General features: G+C 42.4%; 1 long non-coding RNA gene across 1 annotated transcript in view; it reads right to left on the reverse strand.

Annotated features, from left to right (window-relative positions):
- The window catches only part of LOC133552386 (uncharacterized), a 69,211-nt gene extending 65,522 nt beyond the window's left edge, over positions 1–3,689 (reverse strand). The window contains exon 1 of the long non-coding RNA XR_009806696.1: positions 3,437–3,689. This is a non-coding gene — a long non-coding RNA (uncharacterized LOC133552386). The remainder of the gene's footprint in view (positions 1–3,436) is intronic.
- Between the last annotated feature and the right edge of the window lie 7,654 nt (positions 3,690–11,343).

Below are 11,343 nucleotides of genomic sequence, written 5' to 3' on the forward strand. Positions count from 1 at the left end.
GGGACATATGGTACAATACAATCGGAAATATTTGGAAATATTCAACATCGTGTCATCCGAACCAAAGGGGAAGCAAACCATTCAGACTGTTATCGACGCAAAGTTCAAAAGCCAGCATCTGTGATGGTATGGGGTGCATTAGTGCCCAAGGCATGGGTAACTTACACATCTGTGAAGGCACCATTAATGCTGAAAGGTACATACAGGTTTTGGAACAACATATGCTGCCATTTATGCACCGTCTTTTTCATGGATGCCCCTGCTTATTTCAGCAAGACAATGCCAAGCCACATTCAGCAAGTGTTAGCGTGGCTTCGGAAAAAAGAGTGCGGGTACTTTCCTGGGCCGCCTGCAGTCCAGACCTGTCTCCCATCGAAAATGTGTGGCCCATTATGAAGCGTAAAATATGACAGCGGAGACCCGGGACTGTTGAACTACTGAAGCTTTACATAAAACAAGAATGGGAAATAAGTCCACTTTCAAAGCTTTCAAAGTTTCTTAGTTCGTAAACGTTTATTGAGTGTTATTAAAAGAAAAAGTGATGTAACACAGTGGTGAACATGCCCTTTCCCAACTACTTTGGCACGTGTAACAGCCATGGAATTCTAAGTTAATTATTATTTGCAAAAAAAAATAAAGTTTATGAGTTTGAACATCAAATATCTTGTCTTCGTAGTGCATTCAATTGAATATAGTTTGAAAAAGGATTTGCAAATCATTGTATTCCGTTTACATTTACATCTAATACAATTTCCCAACTCACATGGAAACGGGATTTGTACAAATAACTGTTTATGCTTAATTTGTCTTCTTTTTGTGTTCTTTATTTCATTTTTTTTCTCATATTTTAGTGGCAGAGGACAGGCGGTGGTGTCCTAGGTTGTTTTTCTTACATTAAAGTTATGACCTTTTATCTTAGAAATATGACTTATTATGGGAATAGAAGCAAGCTTCCATACCAAAAAATAAAGGGAAAAAAAGTTTGGCACAAAAATTGGCTGACCTCAACGATTTTACATAAAATGTGCTACGAAGAGTAATATTCATACAAATGACTTAATATCAAATGTGTACAAAAGAAAAAATATAGTAGAGCATTTTTCAAAGGGTTTCCTTAAACAGGAATAAATTGTGTGGGAACTAATTTCACAGATGGATGAGCAAGACACAAGCATTTATTGGAATCGTTTATTATGATTTAGTGCAAATCAAAAACATTAAACAATTCCTTACTCGTTCGTTTAAAGGTATTTGACCTTACTTGCTGGACATTAAACACCATCATACAGTTTCACCAACATTCTTATGTTGACGTGAGAGATGCAGGGGAGTAAAATGTGGAGAATAAAAGAAAAATAATGCTGCAGTTTGTATTTGATGCAAAAAAGAAGTGAAATACTGCTGGGCTTGTGTTAAATTCATGTTACACAAGATCCTGGCCTTCAACTTTTGTCCCTTTAACAAAGAAGGTTATGTGCAAATGATTTCCAGCATGAAAAGCCAAAGGCAACACTTAACATAGTTCCCCCCTCCCCCAATGAATCTTGTTCATAAAAACTGCTTTTTTTAGCAATTGATATCTGGAGGCAAAGGTGGGTAAAGTAACCAAAAATTGTACACAAGTACAAACCCCGCGTCCATATGAGTTGGGAAATTGTGTTAGATGTAAATATAAACGGAATACAATGATTTGCAAATCCTTTTCAACCCATATTCATTTGAATGCACTACAAAGACAACATATCCATCCATCCATCCATTTTCTACTGCTTATTCCCTTGATGTTAAAACTGATAAACATTTTTTTTATTGCAAATAATCATTAACTTTAGAATTTGATGCCAGCAACACATGACAAAAAGTTGGGAAAGGTGGCAGTAAATACTGATACAGTTGAGGAATGCTCATTAAACACTTACATGGAACCTCCCACAGGTGTGCAGGCTAATTTGGAACAGTTGAGTGCCATGATTGGGTATAAAAGCAGCTGCCATGAAATGCTGAGTAATTCACAAACAAGAATGGCGTGAAGGTCACCACTTGGTAAGCAAATTGTCAAACAGTTTTAGAACAACAATTATCAACGAGCTATTGCAATGAATTTAGGGATTTTACCATCTACAGTCCGTAAAATCAAAAAGTTCAGAGAATCTGGAGAAATCACTGCACATAAGCGATGACATTACGGACTTTTGATCCCTAAGGCGATACTGCATCAAAAACCGACATCAGTGTGAAAGGATATCACCACAAGGTCTCAGGAACACTTCATAAAACCACTGTCAGTAACCACGGTTGGTCGCTACATCTGTAAGTGCAAGTTAAAACTCTACTATGCACAGCCAAACCCATTCATCAACAATATACTGAAACGCCGCCGGCTTAGCTGGGCCCGAGCTCACCTAAGATGGACTGATGCAAAGTGGAAAGGGGTTCTGTGGTCTGACGAGTCCACATTTCAAATTATATTTGGAAACAGAGGACGTGGTGTCCTCCAGAACAAAGAGGAAATTAACCATTTGGATTGTTATAGGCGCAAAGTTCAAAAGCCAGCATTTGTGATGGTATGTAGGTGTATTAGTGCCCAAGGTATGGGTAACTTACACATCTGGGAAGGCAACATTAATGCTGAAAGGTCCATACAGGTTTTGGAGCAACATATGTTGTCATCCAAGCAACGTTATCATGGACGCCCCTGCTTATTTCAGCAAGACAAGTGTTAAAACAGCATGGCTTCGTAAAAAAAGAGTGTGGGTACTTTCCTGGCCCGCCTGTAGACCAGACCTGTCTCCCATCAAAAATGTGTGGCGCATTATGAAGCATAAAATACAACAGCGGAGACCCCGGAATGTTGAACGACTGAAGCTCTACATAAAACAAGAATTGGAAAGACTTCCACTTTCAAAGCTTCAACATATAGTTTCCTCAGTTCCCAAACGTTTTGTCACGCCTGTAAGTTATGTTTTGGTTTTGGTCATGGTATGTTTAGTTTTTGGACATTCGGTCACATTTTGCACTTCCTGGTTTTGTTTGTTTCCATGTCAACTCATCACTTTTCACCTGTCATGTCACGTCCCTGTTCTCAGCCTCACCTGTTTTCACTAATCATCACAGCTATTTAAGTCAGTCTTTTTCTTGTCTTCGTCGTGGGATCTTTTCACACTCGCACACACCCACCCATGCTGTTCAAACTTTCACGTCCTCGTCCACAGTTCTATGCCGTGTAAGTTTATGTATTTATGCCACGGTGCACTCTTTTTTTTTCATGTCTTTAGTCTTGCCATCGTGCTGTTTAAGTTTATAGTTAAATTGTCGTTCATGCCAACGAGGAGGTGTTTTTGTTTCACGTTTGTAATGTTAAGCCAATTTTATTCCTCCCTGTGAGCGCCCTTAGTTTGATTATTTTCGATTATAGTGTTTAAATAGAAACATGTACCTGAATTCACGCCTGGCTCGTCCTGTAATCCCGCTGCGTCGAAGGAGCACACTCAATCCATGTCCAAGCCTGACAGAAAGATCCCAGCATAAGAGCTCCTTCGCAGATGATCATTTGGACGAGGCTTCGTTTGCGGTGCTGCGCGCTATGGAGGAGGAAACGCTCCGCTATTCCTCCATGGGGCTCAGAGAGATGATGTGGGGGCCAAATGGTAAATTGGTGCCATTTTGCCCGAAGATGACGCCATGTTGGCTTGCCGGAAGCGCCGCTCTCGACGGAGGACGGCAGGGAAGGCTTCCAGGTGCAGACAGGAAGCGCCGCGCCAGCAAGCTCCTCCCACTCAGGGCGGAAGTGGACCGCAGGCTGCTCAGACTCACCAGGAAATCGTCACGCCACCGTCAACAGACATCACAGATCAGGAAGATTTTTTTTTCAGGACTTTCACAGTTAATTACCCACCTCCACCGGAAGACTCAGACCCCATAACAATGATTAATTATTACAAAAAAATGATTTTGCACAACAGATCATAGTAATCACAGCCATCCAAAGTTCATGCCAAGCCCCCCAGGACTCAAACCCCGCCCAAGTCACAAGATTTTTTTTTTCAAGTATTCAAACCAAGACAATAAAATAATTCAAAGGGGAAGATTCTGCCCTCCTCCTCACCGCCCTCCACCCTCCCCAAAAGACTGTTCCAGACCATGATGAAAGTGTCTGGCAGCCACTCCTTGAGAGGGGGGGCTGGGGCTGGGGCTGGGAGCTTGTGGGGTGGTTCTCCCCGGTGCGGTTCCAAGCCACAGCGACCAGCTCGTCCTCCACCTCCGGTCTTTCAGCCTGCCAAGCCACAGCAACCATCACATTCCACACCTCCAGTTTTTCCGCCGATTAAGTTGCAGCTTCCAGCTCCAAGACCAAGTCCACGTCCAGCTCCAAGATCAAGCCAAAGTCCACGTCCACGCCAAAATCCACGTCCACGCCAAAGTCCACGTCCACGCCAAAGTCCACGTCAAAGCCCACGTCCACGTCAAAGCCCACGTCCACGTCAAAGCCCACGTCCACGTCAAAGCCCACGTCCACGTCAAAGCCAAGTTCCCCCGGTGGCAAGTCCACGTCGAAGCCAAGTGCCCCCAGTGTCAGCTCCACGTCGAAGCCAAGCGCAGCCAGTGGCAGCTCCACGTAGCCAAGCGCAGCCAGTGGCAGCTCCACGTCGACCGCCAAGCCCAAGTCCACGTCGACCGCCAAGCCCAAGTCCACTTCGACCGCCAAGCCCAAGTCCACGCCGACCGCCAAGCCCAAGTCCATGCCGACCGTCAACACCTGCCACGATGACAACGCGTCCGCCTCCTTGTTGGCCACGGATGTGGCTGTTACGTAGGTGTCCACCACGCCAAAGATGCCGACCTCGTCGGCCACAATTATGGCCACTACGTGGTCGTCCGCCACGCCCTCCTCGTCGGCCTGGTTTTGGTTTTTACGTGGTCGTCCGCCATGCCAAGAGGGTCGGCCACGGATATGGCCGTTCCCGGGTCGCCCACCTCGGTCCTCTACGCGTCGCCGCCACCTGACTCTTCCCCGATGGATACGGGGGCATGTGGTTTGGCGATCCACCGCCATGTCCCCCTCCCGCCCTCCCATAACTTTTAATCATAGTTTTGTTTTGGGGTTTTTGGACAGCTAGAAGCTGTTTTTAACGGGGGGCTCTGTCACACCTGTAAGTTATGTTTTGGTTTTGGTCATGGTATGTTTAGTTTTTGGACATTCAGTCACGTTTTGCACTTCCTGGTTTTGTTTGTTTCCATGTCAACTCATTACTTTTCACCTGTCATGTCTCGTCCCTGTTCTCAGCCTCACCTGTTTTCACTAATCATCACAGCTATTTAAGTCAGTCTTTTTCTTGTCTTCGTCGTGGGATCTTTTCACACTCGCACGCACCCTACCCATGCTGTTCAAACTTTCACGTCCTCCCCCACAGTTCCATGCCGTGTAAGTTTATGTATTTATGCCACAGTGCACTCTTTTTTTTCATGTCCTTAGTCTTACCATCGTGCTGTTTAAGTTTATAGTTAAATTGTCTTTCATGCCAATGAGCAGGTGTTTTTGTTTCACGTTTGTACTGTTTAGCCAAGTTTCTCCCTCCTTGTGAGCGCCCTTAGTTTGATTATTTTTGATTATAGTGTTTAAATAAAAACATGTACCTGAATTAACGCCTGGCTCGTCCTGTAATCCCGCTGCGTTGAAGGAGCACACTCAATCCACGTCACAGCCTGACACGTTTATTGAGTGTTGTTAAAAGAAAAGGTTATATAACACAGTGGTGAACATGTTCTTTCCCAACTACTTTGGCACGTGTTGCAGCCATGAAATTCTAGGTCAATTATTTGCAAAAAAAAAAAAAGTTTATGAGTTTGAACATCAAATATCTTGTCTTTGTAGTGCATTCAATTGAATATGGGTTGCAAACGATTTGCAAATCATTGTATTCCGTTTATATTTGCATCTAACACAATTTCACAACTCATATGGAAACGGGGTTTGTAAGATTGCGTTACTTTAGAGCAGTCTTTTTGAAATAGCGGAACTATTTTGCTTTTAAAAGTCTGTAAGGATACAATGTTATGCAAATGTGTACTTATAAATAAAAATTTTATACACAAAATATACTGTTTATAGCTGAGACGGAGAGCGGGGGGCAGGGGAATGGTTTATTCTTCCTGGGGCGGAGCTGTAAAATACAATCTGCTGGAGGAATATGACTTAAGTAAAAGTAAAAGGTATTCATCCAAATAATTACTCGATAAGTATTAAGTGAAAAACTACTGAATAACTGGTGAATAACTTCTGATTTATTTCGTAGCTATTTTTAAATGTAAAAACGGAATTGCATTACTATTGTAGTTGGTGTGTGTGAGAGAGACAGCATGTACTACAAAATATGCACATTTTACAGTCACTGATGAAGTTAAAACAGGGTTAATATCAGCATATGCGTAGTTTAAAAAAAAAAAAATCGAACTGTAAAGCTTACTTAAAATCCTTTCATTTTCTCAAAAATGGACAGTGTGACTTATAACCTGTTGGGCCTAATGTACAGAATAATTTTGGTTGTGCTGGCCTACCTCAAAGCTATTTTATTAGGTACATGGTGTAATGATAAGTGTGACCAGTGGATGGCAGTTTCACATTAAAAATAAGTGTATTTCGCCAGTACACATCACAAAAACTTCCATTGTAAATATAGAACATTACACAAAGTACTCAAAAGTCTGTCAAAATGTTTTAGTACGACTTTAGTAAGCTATTAAGCCGCACCGCTTGATGGATTGTCGGCGCATTACGGCTACAGTTGTCAGACGTACATTCAAGTATTATTATGGTGTGTGTATAAGGACTGTAAAATGGCACCTATTTGCAGACATATTATTACATTCTTACCTTCTGGTACCTGCTGATGTGGATTTTTGGATGTGCATAAATCCTGAAAATTTGAGCAAATCCGTCTTTGTAGTTTGTGCGACACCGTAGTCGATAAGCTTCTTCTTTTTCTCTATCTTTTTGTTTTGGGGCATTCACCCTCTGCTGTTGCCATTTTTAATATTAAGTCTTGTAAAATTCTTAACTTATATCTCGACATGGAAGCAGTAAAAACTACCGGTGTAGTGAGTTTACATTATTCACCCACAGAACTTAAGTTATTAGAGAGTTCTGGTCAGACATTTTTTCTTGAGACACCTTTCCGGCGTTTTGTTGCACAAGTGACCCACAGATGAAGAGATGCTGCTCCGTTATTGATTTGAGTAAAGTCTGAATGTCATTAGCTCCATATCTTGACACTTCTTCGACTCGGGTCCTTGCACACTACACCAGTACAACAAAGATGACGGAGAGAAGACGCTGTCAAAGGTGAGCTACGTAAATAAGACCACCCACAAAATGACGCATCCTGAAGCGACTGTCAGAAAGCGACTTGAAGATGGTCTGTAAAACATAATCCATGCAACATTTTTGACCAAAGAACCACCATTACACGTTATGTAAACCACAAGGCAGTGTTTTAAATTTTGAAAAAAATTATAATAAGACCCCTTTAATGCATCTTGTAATCCGTTGCTCTTTTTGTATACAAGTAGACCCGCTCATCGGCAGTGGGCTTTATAACTGGTGCGCCCTATGGTCCGGAAAATACTGTAATTTTTACGCCCGCGGACCAAGTCCAGTACAACTGCTTCTGGGTGAACTTGTCATGAGACCCGCCAACAGGCACCCGCCCCTTGCGCTAAAACACTGCCATTATTTCCATACCGTGAAAAAAGGAGAGAAACCGAAAAATATATATTAAATCCTAATAAAGAGAAGTGATCATAAAAACCTTTGAAAAACACAAAAATAATAAAAGTGTACACAAATATGAATATTAACAACGGGATCTCATCTGCCAAAAATATTGTATTTTTTCAATGTTTGTATTTAGTTGTTGGCAAAACTTGTTTTTGTTCCAATACAATTGCCAAAGACCACAGGCATTTAATGGAAGCCCTCAAAAACTATGTCATTGCATACGTGTCAGGTCTGTCTGAGAAATCAGAATACATTTTTAACCAACACAACATCCCAGTACACTTCAAACCAGGAAACGCCTTGAAGACAAAAGACTAGTGCATCCTAAAGACCGGACACCCCACACCCACAAAAACTATCTGTTTTAGGCTATCCAGTATAATGATGAATGCACGGATTCATATATATGGGAAACAAAACAACCACTTAGCCGATGCATGGCACAGCATAGACGGAAAAACTCTTCAGGCCAAGACTCAATTGTCTACCTGCACCTCAGAGAGAAATAGCACTCCTTTGAGAACTAAAATGTACAGATTCTGGACAGGGAGGACGGATGGTACGAAAGAGGAGTGAGGGAAGTCATCTATGGCGTGGCGCAGTGGGAGAGTGGCCGTGCGCAACCCGAGGGTCCCTGGTTCAAATCCCACCTAGTACCAACCTCGTCACGTCCGTTGTGTCCTGAGCAAGACACTTCACCCTTGCTCCTGATGGGTGCTGGCTGGCGCCTTGCATGGCAGCTCCCTCCATCAGTGTGTGAATGTGTGTGTGAATGGGTGAATGTGGAAGTAGTGTCAAAGCGCTTTGAGTACCTTGAAGGTAGAAAAGCGCTATACAAGTACAACCCATTTATCATTTTTTAAATTTATGACAAAGCTGAAAAATCATCCCGGAACAGAGGAGGTGGTCTGTGACACCACCTGTCTCCCACATACAACACTGACCTTTCAACCATTCCAAAAGGACTCTGCAATTTAGCCCCCAATAAATAACAGGAGTTAGAAACAGTCTGGTCACAGAAGGTGACCAGTATGCCATTTGTTTACAACTGATTGGAATGCTTATGTGGGGGAATCCGACTATTTTGGACTGGTAGTGAAGTAAATTAATGAACTCATATTATGTTTTGCATATAGTGAAGGCTTATATTCACTTTGCAGAAAGTGAACCATCAGTTTAAGTAAAGAGTGGTATTTCAGTTTGAGCACATGATAGTTTGACATTCGCAGGTGGACTGGATCACTTCTTGTCAGAGAAAAGGCCCTAATTTGGACTTCAGAATGCAAAAGTGATAGCCCTATCCTTGAGAAGAGACTACATGTTTAGCTCAACGCCAACATTAAAGTTATGACTTAAATCAGTTGTTTTTCAGACACTTTCACATGAACATCTCCTTACATGGTCGGGTTGTGTTCTTCTGACTTAGCACACACACACAGACACAGGAACGAGGATAATAAGTGATGGTCTGGCTTCTCAAGGGCAGGCGAGACACATTTTTTGACTTGTCCTCCTCCAGGAACTGCAGTCCTCTGTAATGATGCTCGCTTGTAATAAAGCAACTTTTTGTTCAGTAAAGCGTCTCCGACGTCTCTCTTTTGATCCATCCGCTCTGCCGTGCCACCCTTCTGTCCGGACGAGGATGACAAAACCAGAAATATACATCAGTAGTCAGTCCACTGCGATCAATCGTTCTGCACAAACAATACCTCAGTGCTCACGAGGGGAAATTACACTCTGACTGTCGTTGGCCTAGACAGACAGCAGGATTGCTCCATTTTCATCAAAACAGTTGTTTTTCTCACTACGATAGGGTGAAACCAACCTTGCTCAGGCACAGCCTCTTGTTTTTTATGGAGTGTAAACATTTGGGGTTTTAGCATGAGCCACTAGACTATATCTGAAAAATCTAAGTCTAAAAGCACGAACTGATGAAGCCTACTCGGGTGAGAGGCGATACGTCTTCCAAGAAACCAAACAGTCCCGTTGCGATCGATTGAATGTCCTTAGATGACAATGACCCTGGCGTAATGAGAACATTCATAGACATACTGTAGATACTCATTGTCTTATTTTATACAACTACAGAATAATTAACATTTTGAGTGAATGGCCATTTATCAAGGAATTTCTATTTTTTCCCAGGAAATTCCAATGTCACAAATTTGTTTGATTAAGCGCCATACCATCTTGTACCTTCATCCTCTTTATTCCTTGTTGAGAGTGACCTGTTTGTGATGGCAGGCCACGTGATTGGTGATTGCTTTTTGCATAGAGGTCTTGCTCTGATGGGTCTAAGCCCTGTGATTGTTCACATTCTGTGTGGGGGCGCAGCTCAAGCTGCATTCATGGAAATCAATGACTGTCCAGACATTGATCTGCTACAGAAAATTACACTGGTGTGTAAACTGCACACTAATGTTTTTTAAAGATTATTCTACATTGGGTTTTAGAGTGTTTATATGATGTCTTAAAGGGGAACATTATCACAATTTCTGAAGGGTTAAAACCAATAAAAATCAGTTCCCAGTTGCTTATTTTATTTTTCAAAGTTTTTCTCAAAATTTTACCCATCACGCAATATCCCGAAAAAAGGCTTCAAAGTGCTTGATTTTAACCGTCGTTATTTCCACCCGTCTATTATCCGGTGACGTCACAGCATGAAGCCACCAGAAACAAACATGGCGGATAGCACAGAAAGGTATAGCATAGTAGCTCGGATTCAGACTCGTATTTCAGCGCTGTAAGCGATTCAACAGATTACGCATGTATTGAAACAGATGGTTGGAGTGTGGAGGCAGGTAGCGAAAACGAAATTGAAGAAGAAACTGAAGCGATTGAGCCATATCACGACGGACAGCGGCACGGGAGGAAACGCGGACGAATTCGGCGATCGCCTTCTAACCAACGATTGGTAAGTGTTTGCTTGGCATTACATGTGGGTAGAGGGAAAGGCTGGATGCAAATATAGCTTCAAATGAGGCATACTGATGCAATATGTACATACAGCTAGCCTAAATAGCATGTTAGCATCGATTAGCTTGCAGTCATGCCGTGACCAAATATGTCTGATTAGCACACTCCACATAAGTCAATAACATAAACAAAACTCACCTTTGTGATTTCGTTGACTTTATCATTGGAAATGCATCTGCTTTGAGTGTCGCAGGATATCCACACGTTCTTGCCATCTCTGTGCCACCTCTGTCGTAGCATAGCTGTCGTCGGTAAAGTGTGCGGAACAAACGAAGGACTTTCGCATCTTTTGGCCTCTAGTGCAACTTGAATCCGTCTCTGTTAGTGTTGTTACACCCTTCGACAACACACCGACGAGGCATGATGTCTCCAAGGTACGGGAAAACAGTCGAAAAAACGGATAATAACAGAGCTGATTTGACTTGGTGCGTGTAATAAGATTGAGAAAATGGCGGATTGCTTCATGTTGTGACGTCACGGGTGAAAGGTCATCGCTCGACAGGCTATCAATTGAAAGGCGTTAAAATCGCCAAATTCACCCTTTTAGAGTTCGGAAATCGGTTAAAAAAACGTAAGGTCTTTTTCCTGCAACA

This window comes from Nerophis ophidion, linkage group LG05, assembly GCF_033978795.1.
Source record: "Nerophis ophidion isolate RoL-2023_Sa linkage group LG05, RoL_Noph_v1.0, whole genome shotgun sequence".
NCBI lineage: Eukaryota > Metazoa > Chordata > Actinopteri > Syngnathiformes > Syngnathidae > Nerophis > Nerophis ophidion.